This window comes from Sciurus carolinensis, chromosome 18, assembly GCF_902686445.1.
Source record: "Sciurus carolinensis chromosome 18, mSciCar1.2, whole genome shotgun sequence".
In the NCBI taxonomy this organism is placed as follows: Eukaryota; Metazoa; Chordata; class Mammalia; order Rodentia; family Sciuridae; genus Sciurus; species Sciurus carolinensis.
The window spans coordinates 4,789,789-4,802,720 of record NC_062230.1 but is presented as its reverse complement, the minus strand read 5'-3'; the positions used below and the strand labels follow the sequence as shown (position 1 = coordinate 4,802,720).

Below are 12,932 nucleotides of genomic sequence, written 5' to 3'. Positions count from 1 at the left end.
TGCATCTGTTTTAATTGAAAATTGATTTCTTAAGCCTTTTTCCAGTATGATTATTTCAATTTTTTTTTTTTTTTTCCGGTGCTGGGGATCGAACCCAGGGCCCTGTGCTTGCAAGGCAAGCCCTCTACCAACTGAGCTATCGCCCCAGGCCTGATTATTTCAATTTGATCTGACATTCTTGTTTAATAGAGAAATGAAAACCTGCTGGACACAGTGGCACATATCTCTAATCCTAGCACCTCAGGAGGCTGAGACTGGAGAATCCCAATTTTGAGGCCAGCCTCAGCAACTTAGTGAGGCCCTAAGCAATTTAGGGAGACGCTGTCTCAAAATAAAACATAAAAAGGGCTGGGGATGTGGCTCAGTGGTTAAGCACCCCTGGGTTCAATCCCTGATACCAAAATAATAATAATAATAAATTAAAAAATAAAAAAGGGCTGGGCATGGAGCTCAGTGTTAAAGTACCCAGTTCCCAAACCCCCAGGACCCTAAAGAGGTCAGAATGTGCTACCCCCAAACTTGCCAGCTGGGCATGGGGATCAGCTTGAGCTAAAGGTAACGGAAGAGCAGCAAACACAAAGGAAGCTCTGTGCCCGGCCTCTATTTGCCTGGAAGCAGGACATAAATTTATGAACCTGTCTGCTCCCCTCCCCCCACCAGGAAGGACAAAGGTTTGTTGCCAGATGTGACTTGGGCCCTTATCAGCCTGGAGAGAGCGCGAGAGGCATCCACATGAGCCGAGGAACTAACCTTTATCTGCCCTCAGGTTCCCGGATCCGCCTTCCCACAGTCTGCTGCCTGAGGAGCTCAAAGTCTTTTCTCTTGTCACTTCTCTAAAAATCTACTTACTCAGATTTCTTTCTTTCTTTTTTTTCTTTTTGTGAAAGATGCCGTACAAGGCGGAGTTCTAAGCTACCTCCTTGAGGGTTTCTCTTTCCTTGAGTATTCCCCGACGTACACATGAGATATACAAGTTAATAAGCTTGTTTTTCTCTTATTAATTTATCTTGTGTTGGGGATCCCAGTTAAGAACTCAGAGGAACCATTAATTTTTTTTTCCCCTTTACAAAAGTGATACATAGATTCAGCACAATCGCTATCAAATTCTCAATGATTGCCGGATGTGGTGGCTCACACCTGAAATCACGGTGGCTTGGGAGGCTGAGGCAGGAGGATCGCCAGTTCAAAGGCAGCCTCAGCAACTTAGTGAGGCCCTAAGCAACTCAGGGAGACCCTGTCTCTAAATAAAATATAAAAAAGTGCTGGGGAGGTGGCTCAGTGGTTAAGCATCCCTGGGTCCAATTGCTGGTATTCAAAAAATGAAACATAAAAAAATTCCAGGGGCTGGGGAGATGGCTCAGTTGATAGAGTGCTTGCCTTGTAAGCACAAAGCCCTGGGTTCGATCCCCGGCACCGCCCCCCCAAAAAAAAAAAATTCCAAAGATAGGGCTTGGGGATGTCACTCAGTGGTAGAGTGACCCTGAGTTCAATACCAACCCTGCAAGAGAAAAAAAAGAAAGGAAAAAAAGTCACAAATTGGAAGAAAATATTTGCTAATCGGATTTCCAGTAAGGAGTTCATATACTAAATGTATAAAGAGCAAGTCTCTGAGAAAAAGGGAACTCGATTTTAAAAATGGGCCAAGAATTTGAATAGACATTTTCCCCAAAGAGATAAAAAAGACCAATAAGCACATAAGAAGAAGTTCAGCACTATTAGTCACTGGGAGACGGTGAATCAGAACCACCACGAGACACCATTCATTCATTCTGTGCGGGATGGCTACCGTGGAGGAGAAGAGAAAGATCTACTGGGAAAGTAACCCGTGTGTCAAGGAGGTGAGACTTTGGAACCCTCTCGCATTGCTGGTGACAATGTGGAAGAGTGCAGCTGCTTGGTGGTTTCCCCAAAAAAGAGAAATACAGAATTGCTGCATGACTTCACAATACCACACTTAGGTACACAGGGACTCTGATGCTTATATACCAACTTTCGAAGCAGACTGTTCACAACAGGCAACAGGTAGAAACACCTGAAGTGTACATTTGTGGATGAGTGGGAAATAAAATCCCGTAGGTACACAAGGTGAAATATTATTCACCCCTAAAAAGGAATGGAATTCTGACACTTGCCAAAACATAGTATTAAGAACATAAAGCCAACTGGGTTTAGTGGCTCACGCCATGGTCTTGGCAACTCTGGAGGCTGAGGCAGGAGGATCGCAAGTTTCAGGCTAGCCTGGGCAACTTAATGTTGTTTCAGAATAAAAACTGAAAGGGGTTGGGGATGGAGCTCAGTGGTAGAGCACCTCTGGCCTTAATCATAAAAAACCAAACCAAACCAAACAAAATAAAACATAAGCTAAGTGAAATAAGCCAGACACCAAAGGACAAATAAATTTTTTTTAATACTTTCTTAGATGTTGATAGACCTTTATTTTTATTCATTTATTTATATGTGGTGCTGAGAATCGAACCCAGTGCCTCACACATGCTAGGCAAGCGCTCTGCCACTGAGCCACAACCCCAGCCCCACAAATAAATTTTTATTGTCTGATTCTGTAGTTGTCAGTCCACGACTTCATAGAGACACAAAGTAGAATAGAGTTACCAGGAGCAGGATAAGGAATACTTGCTTAATAGGTAGAGTTTTTGTTCCAGTTAATGAAAATGTTCTGGATTTAACAGTGATGCCTGCACAGCCTAATGAATGTTTTTAATGCCATTAAATCATAGTTAAAAATGGTCACAGTGGGGCAAGGTGGGGTGTGCAAGCTTGTGATTCCAGACGCTGGGGAGGCTGAGGCAGGAGGATTGAAAGTTGGAGGTCAGCCTCAGCAATTTAGCTAGACCATGTCTCAAAATAAAAAATAAAATGGACTGGGGATGCGACTCAGTGCTAAAGCTCTTCTAGGTTCAATCACACACCCCTCGCCCCGGTAGAAAGGTCACCATGGTAAATTTTGTTACGTTTTACTGCAGGAAAAGAAAAACAAATTCATACCAAACTGAGACTTTCTCTCCAACTGGCTAGAAAGTTGGAAAGAGCATGTCAATTGTCAGTCTTCAGTGACAGGTGCGTGGCTTGCGGTGGGCTCAGCAGGACTGCATCAGGACTGGGGAGGCCAGCTCATGCTACCCAAGCTCACCTAGACTGGGGTCTAAACCCAGCACACCTCCTCGCAGTTTGGAAGGAAACAGAATTGCCAGGCGGGCCTCGCGAGGTCCTCTGTCCGCGGATTGTGCGGAAACCCTCGCTGCCTTAGGGCTGGGCAGCGCGCGTCCCCTGCGTGCTGCGGGGATGCGCGCACCCGCGCTCCCTGCGCCCCTGCTGCTGGCCCCGGGCGCAGGGCCAGGCGCGGCCGGAGAGGACTTCCGCCGCCTGGAAGCCAGAGGCCCGGGGCTGCGAGGAAGTGACGAGCGAGCTAGGGGCTGCTCCCTCGGGACCGACCAGCCCCGGAGGCGGCCCCGGGGGACAGCGACAGCACGACAGCACGGGAGCCCTGTGCGGGTGTAACTAACTCGTGGGGTGGGAAGGTTTCCCAGCCGTGATTTACAGCATGTCCAAGCCACGGAGAAAAAGCAATTCACAAAGTTGACTCTGCAGATCTAAAACTTCAATATAACAATAATAGCACGAAAAGGAAAAAGCCAGAGTCGAAGCAAACCAGGGAAATATTTGTAACACAGAAAACTAAGAAAAGGCAAATTACACGCCCACGTAAAGTGCTCACACGGGAGAAGAAGGGGAAAGGCCAAGGAACTAACTGAAAAGGCAAAGGACGAGATTGATTGCAGAAGCAGAAACGCAAGCGGCTAATGGAAAGGAGGGAAGTTGCTGTGCTGTAATTCTCCGCGCTCTGCTGTCCACCAGGAGCCGGCAGGGTGGAGGAACCCGGCCTTCCTACCCGCTCCCAGGGCTAATGCAGAGTCTGGGTGTGTAGAGGTGCATCTCTCCCGGGGGCAAATTGGCAGGCGGGTCCCAGTTTCTGGTACTCAGATCTTTGGAAGTGATAATTTCGCTACTAAGAATTTGCTTTAGCCAGGCCTGGTGGCACAGGCAGGCCTATAATCCCAGCCACTCAGGAGGCTGAGGTAGGAGGATCACAAGTTCAAGGCCACCCTCAGCAATTTAGTGAGGCCCTAAGCAATTTGGTGAGACCCAGTCTCAAAAGATAAAAGTATAAAAAGGGCTGGGGATGTGGCTCAGTGGTTAAGTGACCCTGGTTTCAATTCCTGTTACAAAAACAAAAACAAACAACAAAGATGCATGGTGTGGTCTCATTTTTGTAACTATTGTTTCAGCGCTGATGAACCCAGGCCTTGCTAGGCAGGAACTTATCGCTAGTCACATCTGCAGTCTTATCTTCCCGCTCCTTGTCTCTACACTTTCTTGGGTCATCTCATCCTTCCACCTGAGTACACATCGTATCTGATTCACATACCGGGTCCTTTGGGCTGGGATGTAGTCTCCACATGGTGATAGTGAGATAGTGACATTCAGGCTTTAGGGCCACGGTGTAGCTCAGAGGTAGAGCTCTTGCCTAGCATGCTGGGGCCTACTAGGCCTCCCGGGCTGGCCGGTCCCAAGGGAGCAGCCCCTAGCTCGCAAAGAAAGAAAACACCACGAAGAAGCACCACAAAGAAAACAAAAACAAAAACAAAACAAAACAAAACCAAAAAACCTCCGGGCTATGGATACAGGCAGATGTAGATCAGGATCTGGTTTTGCCCTGTGCCTCGGGTGCCTCGGGTGTCTCTGGGGTGAAGCCACCCAACCTCTCCCATCCCTGTAGCCTGTGGCTTGGTTTCCACGCCCACCAGGGATTGTCAGCCACACCAGAGATAATCCACTGAGGCGGAGCCAGGTGCAGGCTGGGAAGGAAGGCTCCCTTCCTCCATTACCTGGGGGCCAATCTGCCTTGGCTGCTGTGAACCCAGACCTGACCAGGCCCCTCCCCAGGGGTGGCTGATTCAACACTTTCCCATCGCCTGGAAAACAACCGAGATTGTTCCAAACAATGACAGAGGGCTAATTACGCCTGTGTACAACCTCTCCCTGTTGTCTTCTTCTCCACCCCCAATCCCTTGTTTAAGAATTCCCTTTTTTCTCACCTGAAAACTTTCCCCAGTGTATCTACCCTAAGAATAATAAACACAAGCAGGCCGGGTGGTGTACACCTTTGATCCCTTGTGCCTGGAGGATCCCAAGTTCAGGACCAGCCTGGACCGGGAGCAAGAAGGCCCCGTGTCAAAATAAATCAAAAGTGCTGGGGATGTAGCTCAGTGGAGGGCACCCCTGGTTTCAATCCCCAGTACTGCAATAAATAAATAAATAATAAGATAATAAAAATATTAAAAAATACAAGGTTAAAGGGGTTTCAAAAGGTTGCTATGGAACCAGGGACAGTGGCGCATGCAGCATCTTGGGAGGCTGAGACAGGAGGATCATAAGTTTGAGGCCAGCCTCAGCAATTTAGCAAGGTCCTAGACAACTTAGCAAGACCCTGTTTCAAAAAATAAAAAAAGAGTTATCTAGGGATGTAGCTTAGTGGTACAGAGCCACTGGTTCAATCCCCAGGACCAATAAATGGGTGAATAAAATAAAAATTGAAACTTGCTATGATTCATGAGAAAAAGAGGAGAGGTTTAGTAAATAACTAAGGTGGGGAGGCTAGAGGAAAAGAGAATCAGCAAACTGGACGCCGAGCCCGCCGGCACTGGAGGAAGGTGGGGGAGGAAGGAGGATATTTGTTTTCAGTTCTCAACTGAGAGTTTCCTTCTCTTGATCTTAGGAATGATATCTTGCAAGAGTAGAGGTCAAGTGTTTTATTGGGAAAGTTTTTCTTGACTCAACTTTTCTGATCTATGAAGATGAAAATGTTTCCCTCAAAGAATCCCGTCGGATGTTCCTGACAGAGGTATCCTCTAAAAGGTGTGCTGCTCAGATTCATTATTAGTTGTCTTATTAAGTGGCATTCTTGATCATATATAACAAGCCCAGCTTTCACCGATGATGAGTATCAGTCTGGGAACTGAAATTCTTTGAAAGAAGCTGTATCTGCATTGAGGATCTTGCAGGCTCCGTTTGATCTTGCCTGACAGCAGCATCTCAATGGCGGAGCCAGGGAAGCTGCGGGCAAGAACCAGAATTATCTTGGGCTATCTCAGGCCCCTTAAGAGCCAATTACCTTAGCTTGTATCTGGCCCGACATTCTCATGTCGAAGAGATAAAACTCGGGGAATGTACCTCTAAGCCCAGGAGACCTCTAGCCTCCACCAAGCCCAAAGCCAAGAATTCCAGGACTTCCGAAACCTGCCTAGGAGGTGTCCCTGTCTTGCCCATCTGATGCTCCCATCGACGGAACTGGTGAATATGTGAACTGGAGCCTCCTTGGTTCTGTGACGTGAAAGTCCACGTAACCTCTTCCACAGTGGAACCAGCCACTCAGGGTAATGGGATCTGTGTTCCCGGGTCACCCATATTTGTCTCAGAATAAACTATTTTCTTCCTTCCTTCCTTTCTTTCTTTTTGCAACTGGGGATTGAACCTGGGGCACTTTACCACTGAGCCACATCCCTGGCCCCCCACTTTAAAAAAAAAAAATATTTTGAGACAGGGTTTTGCTAAGTGACCTCAAATTAACCTTTCTCCTACCTCAGCCTCCAGAGTCACTGGGATGACAGGCATGTGTCACCACGCTGGCCTCCATAATAAGCTCTTTTCTTATTTCCTTTAAAGCAGAATTGTTATTCTATAGTGACAAAAGAATCGTGAGCAATTTTTTTAGTTGTAAATGGACACAATACCTTTATTTCATTTATTTTAATGTATTTTTTAATAACTTCATTTTGGGAGCTCATTTTGGAGAGCGCTCACCTAGCATGCACAGGGGCAGTGGTTCGAGTCCCCGCTGCCTCGAGGAGAAATAACTTTATTTTCTTATGTGGTGCTGAGGATGGAGCCTAGTGCCTCCCATGTGCTAGGCGAGCGCTTGCCACTGAGCCCTGGCCCCGACCGCTCATGAGCATTTTATTCATAACTTCTTTACTTATTGATACTGGGGAATCGAATTCAGGGGCACTTAACCCCTGAGTCACATCCCTAGTCTTTTTTTTTTTTTTTAATTTTGAGACGGGGTCTTACTGAATTGCTTAGGGCCTCCCTAAATTGCTGGGACTGGCTTTGAACTCGCGATCCTCCTGCATTAGCCTCCCCAGTCACTGGGCTTACAGGTGTGCAACACCACGCCTGGCTTCCTGTCATATTTACAGTAATGTTTCAAAGGCCCAATAATACTATCTATTATCCCCATAACACTTCACTGGGACGGAGGGTGGGGCTCAGTCGCACAGTGCTTGGATCCTCAGCACTACAGAAAGAGTAATTTTGGGGCAGAATTATGTGGAAAGTTTCAACAGCCTAAAATATATAACAGAAAATTTATTCAGCTTGGGGCCAAAAGAGTCTTTAAAAAGTTGGCCCACAATGCGCTTCTAACAACTGAGTTTGACAAAGTGGTGCCGGCGCAGGTCCTTGGGGTTTCCCATCCCAGCGCCCACGGTCACTTGCTATTTGAAAACAGTCACCAAGGCCAGAAGCTGAGTCTTTGAAGATGCGTGTGAGCTGGTGGAGGAGGTCACAATTGGACTGTCTCCAGTTCGGCCATGGTCTGTCTAGCTTGGAGTTGCCTCACACGCACAGGAGAATGGAGTTGTTACATCACAGGGACCCTTCCCGGCAAACTGTACACTAAACTTTAAAAAAAAAAAAAAAAAGAGAGGCTAAGTGTAGCAATGCTGCCTCTAATCCCGAGGACTCTGGAGGCTGAGGCAGGAAGATGTAATGTTTGAGGCCAGCCTCAGCAACTTAGCAAGGCCCTAAGCAACTTGTTCTCAAAAACAAAACCCAAAGGGCTGGGGATGTGGCTCAGTGGTAAAGCACCCCTGAGTTCAATTTCTGGTCCAGGAAAAAAAAAAAAAAAAAAAAAAAGAGGCCAGGCGGGCGTGGCTCAGTGGTAGAGCTCTGGCCCACCGTGTGCTGGGCTCCGGTTTGCTCCCCAGCACTGACCCTGCTTTTCCTGCTTCCTCAGTTGGGTGTGCCTGTCTTGGTACCCGCATCCTGCGTGACTAGTGTTTAAGGAAGACTCCGTATCACATCACTCCTAGACACAAATCAACTATCTTTTTTTGTTCTGGTACCGGGGATTGAACTCAGGGGCACTCAACCACTGAGCCACTTCCCCAGCCCTATTTTGTATTTTATTTAGAGACAGGGTCTCACTGAGTAGCTTCGAGCCTCGCTTTTGCCGAGGCTGGCTTTGAACTTGTGATCCTCCTGCATCAGCCTCCCGAGCTGCTGGAATGACAGGTGTGTGCCACTGTGCCCGGCTTCAACCATCATTTTTCATCGGTTGTTTAAACCAAAACACAGCAATCTAACTCTACTTTGAAAAAAAACCTGGATGTGCAGAGAGATGTTTTCCAGAGAGGTTTATAGCATGGTCCTGAGAACGTGGCACCGGTAAGGTGAGGGAGATAGGGTCCAGGAGCAGCTACAAATACCCCAGCAACTGCCCCGGGGAGCCGGGCCTTAGTGAAGACTGAAAAGCACAGAATGGATGACCATGGAACATGACTTTGAGGGTCACAAGCTGCATGGCAGTACTTGGAGAAAGAGCCTCCCTTTCTACAGAGTCAACATGCATGGCCCCCAAAGGACAGCTTTTTGATTACAAGTGATTTTAAACCTGCTAATGCTCATTTAACAGTTTTTGGAACTGCTTCAACCTTAAAGAAGTTGGAAGCCAGGTGTAGGGATGCATGGCTGTAATCTCAGCGATGCCAGGGGTTGGGGCAGGGGAATTGCAAGTTCAAATCCAGCCTCAGCAACTCAGCGAGACCCTGTCTCAAAATGCAAAATAAAAAAGGGCTGAGGATGTGGCTCAGTGATAAAGTGCCTCTGGGTTCAGTTCCTAGTACCAAAAAGTACATACAATAATAAAGAAGTTGGAGTTGTTTATGAAGAGCCAGCAAAAGTTCACTTGGATCCATTAAGCAAATTAATTTGTGGAAGAAAGAGACTATCTTCCAAGTAAGTTTTCATGACGGAGGAGTTCATCTTGACTAGATGGACTTTGGCCTAACTTTCCACACACTCCCAAATGCTACTCTGTGACTCCACCATCCTCAGGGAACTCTCCCTTCCCATGACCTCAACCTGAAGACACCAACCCTGAGCTGATCCTCTCGGTAAAATAGGTAAAATATCGTCACTGACTGACATCCACAGCAGCTGAATGTTCGTCTCCAATAGGTTGGATGCTCCAACAAGGGGGGCTCTGGGCTTCTCAAAGCTTGTTTTTCCTAGATATGTCAGCTGCATGTGGCCCAGGAGCCGCCCCCATTTTGGAGGTGTTCCACAGTTCTAACTGTGCATGGTTTTGCGTGGCTTGATACTGCCTAGCTCCACCCCAGCCTGACATAAACCACTCCTCTGTTCAGTGTATCCACCCTGTATATGCTACCTGCCCTTTGGTCAGGCAGTAGTTGTCTCAGTAATCCCATCTTTCCTTGGAGTCATGGTTTCACAGTAGCTACATTCAAATAACTCTTAATTTTTTTTTTTTTTCCCTTCAGTACCGAGGATTGAGTACTTCAGTAAGGGTTTTGAGCTTGTTAGGCAAGTTGTCTTCGACCGAGCTACATTCCCAGGTCTTTTCCTGTTATTTCAGGATAGGGTCTCTCTAAGAGGTCAAGCCTGTCCTTGAACTTGCAATCCTCCTGTCTCAAGAGGCTGGGATTACAGAGATGGGCCAGGACTCTGCACCAGGACTTATTTTACTTTTAACAATGGCCCCCAAGCTCGAGAATCCCGACCCTGGCAATTTGAATGCACCAAAGAGAAGCCGCAACGTGCTTCCGTCGAGCGAGAAGGTGAAGGTCCTGGACCTGATCAGGAAAGAGCAGAAGTCCTACGCGGAGGTGGCCAAGATCTACGGGAAGAACGAGTCCTCCATCCGCGAAATCGTGAAGAAGGAAAAGGAAATCCGCCCCTGCGTCGCCGTCGCCCCCCGGAACGCCAAGGTCGCGGCCACGGTGCGGGACAAGCGCCTGGTGAAGGTGGAGAAGGCGCCGAGCGTGTGGGTGGAGGCCATGCGCGGCCAGCTTGTCCCCCTGGACGGCAGCGCCGAAAGGCTCTGAGCCTGTGCCGCGAGCCCGGCGGCGCGGGGCCCGAGAGGAGGCCCTTCACGGCCAGCAAGGGATGGCTGCACAGGTTCAGGAGCAGGTTCGGTCTGCAGAGCAGCCAGGGTCCGGGAGAGGCCGCGCCTGCCCCCGAGGAGGGGGCCTCCGCGTGTCCGGCGAGTGGAGGCAGTGGGTTAAGGATAAAGATGCGTCCAAAGCCGGGCGTGCGTTGTGATGCGAGAGGCAGAAGAGGGGTGAGTACGGTGCTGGGTGATGTGCTGAGAGCGGCCAGGGTCCCGTAGCCCACGGCGGGGGACTGAGCGTTGACCTCCACCGTGCCCGGGTCCTGCTTTACCGTGGGTATGCGAGAGGAGGAAAGAAGAGGACGTGTCGGGTTTGGACCATGGGGAGTTGCAGGCGTGCGCTGGGGTCCTGGGGCGCCTCCCCTGTTGATAAGGGAGACTCCTGTAATGCAAATAAGGAACCGAACTTAATATGACAAAATGCATGTGAAGTATGAGTGCAAAAATAAAGTTCTTTTATGAAAACTTGTTGAAAGTCTCTGAATAGAGTAACAAAATTAGCCGCGAATGAATTAGGCAAGGACAACGTGACTGCAAGTGACTGCGGGGGGGTGGTGGTAAGCATGTGGACAGCCGCTGCAATCGCGGTGCTTCCCAGGGATCTTTAAATTCTTCATATTTCACAGTAATCCAACATGGAGATCCCGGAGGCGGCTCCCTGGGTGCGGTCGGTGCAGGAGTGGACGGGGACCGGCAATCCGCAGACCCGAATTCAAAGGCAGGGTTTGGACCGACATCAAAAGACTGGCGGCTCGGAAAGTTTTCCAGCGAGCGACAAAGAGGCTGGGAGGCAGGCAGGGGCCTCCGGTCGCCCCCTACCGAGGAGCGGGCTGGAGCGCGGCGGCGTGGCCCAGCCTCCGGCGGTGGGCGCGTGGGGGGCGCGGAGACATCGCGAAAATCCCTGCACCTAGAGCTGCCCGTGAACGTCCAGGCGGCCAACTCGAGGTGTTTTTTTTTTAAACTTTGGAGTTTAACTTGGGTGAACAGTAAGGTCTCACATTTTCAAAATACGCTGAGCTTAGAAAAGTTGAGAAACAAAATATAATTGGAGGGGGGTGGACCATGGGATTTGAGCTAATTTGCTTGGCTGTTGAAAGAACAAACGGGCCCCCGGAGTCGGATTTTCGGCTCCCACTCTGGCTTTTCGACTTTCCTTCCAAACGCTGAGCGAGGCAGAGGAAAAGGCTGGGGAGGGGGCGGCTAGAAGCCCAGAGAGTGTTCTCCCCTTGCCTGCCCCAAGTTGGGGCAAGTCACTCCTAGCCTCCTTTGAAGCAAGTTTTGAAAACGCTAACAGGACTCCTTTGTGTCCCGGAGGGTGGTGCAGGGCGGAGGGGCTCCCTTTGCGGAGCCGAGAGGGCGCAGGCCACCCCGGGGCTCCACGGCTTTCTCCGAGTGCCGGGCTCGCAATCTGCAGGGAACCGCGGGTGCAAGAGCGAGGCTGGAACCTTGAGCGGTGGCAGTGCGGACGCCGGGGCCACAGCCCGTCTGCATTTCGGTTCCTTCGCCCCAGCTCCCCTCCCCCACCCGGCGGCCGAGCAGGCCCCAGGTGCAGCCATGTTCTTGCTCCCACCACCCGCGCCTCCATTGACAGTCCTTGCCGGAGAGGGCCGGGCGCCGAGGCGCTCGCCTCGTCCTCGGGTTCGGGGCTCCCCGGCGCGGCGCCTTCTGGGAGTTGTAGTCCACAGCGCCCTACGCCGCGCTGTCGGGGACCAATCAGGAACTACAACTCCCAATGGGCGGTGCTGCAGGTGCGCACGCGCAGCGAGCCTTCGAGGAACAAAAAAAAAAAAAAAAAAAAAAAAAAAAAAAAAAAAAGGGAGGAGGAGGAGGAGGAGGAGGGTGAGAGAGAAGCTCGGAGAGCAGAGAAAAGGGGCCACCGGTCGCCCCCCCGCTTCCCCGCACGCGCTCTCCAGCCGGGCCGCCCGCCTGCCGCGGTTACCCCGGCCTCTCTCCTCAGTCCCCAGTGAGCGGAACGAGGCGCTGAGTGAGGCCCTGCCGGGGCGGCCATGCGGCGGTGACAGGAGCGCGGCCGAGACGCACGGGCCCCTCGCCCTCACCTCCCGCCCGCTCCCACTCCCTCAGCCGAGGCTGCTCCGCGGCGGCCGCAGCGCGCGCGGCCCCCACTCGCTTCCTTCGCACCCGGGCCCCGCGCTGCCCGGAGGCTGCACTCGGGTGAGTCCCTCTCGCCGCACGCCCGGTCCCCCGCCCCCGCCCCCGCCCCGGGTGCCATGGCGAGCGGGGCCTTTATTCGAGACTTTGCCCCGCCGGGGCCCGCGGCTGGGGCGCCTGGGGCGCGCGGCCCGACGGCCCTCGGGACGGACGGCCGCCCCCCGGCGCGGCGACCCCGGCCCCAGCGGCCCCGGCGGCCCCGGCCGCGGCGCGTGGGGGTGGGGCGGCCGCGGTCGCGGGGGACGGCCGTTGCTCGCGCGCGCCGGCCGCCGTGGGGGAGGGGCGCGCGCCCGTCGGCGTGGGGGGGCGCCTCGCGCGTGCAGCCCGCGCGTGAGCGAGCGCGCGGGCCTAGCGGCGCTGATTGGCCGGCCGGCGGTGCGGGGGCGCGCGCGGTGCCAGGCCCGAGCCGTGGGGTCGCGCCCGTCGGGTGTATCTGGGGCTCCTGCGCCGGGCGGCCGGCGCGCGGGATTGGCCGGCGGGCGCGGGGGCGGCGACG

General features: G+C 51.7%; 1 protein-coding gene across 1 annotated transcript in view; it reads left to right on the top strand.

Moving 5' to 3' along the window:
• The first annotated feature begins 12,086 nt into the window (after window positions 1-12,086).
• Gtf2i (general transcription factor IIi) overlaps window positions 12,087-12,932 on the top strand; it is a 95,761-nt gene continuing 94,915 nt past the window's right edge. The window contains exon 1 of the mRNA XM_047533698.1: window positions 12,087-12,439. The gene's annotated coding sequence lies outside the window, so the exon portion shown is untranslated. The remainder of the gene's footprint in view (window positions 12,440-12,932) is intronic.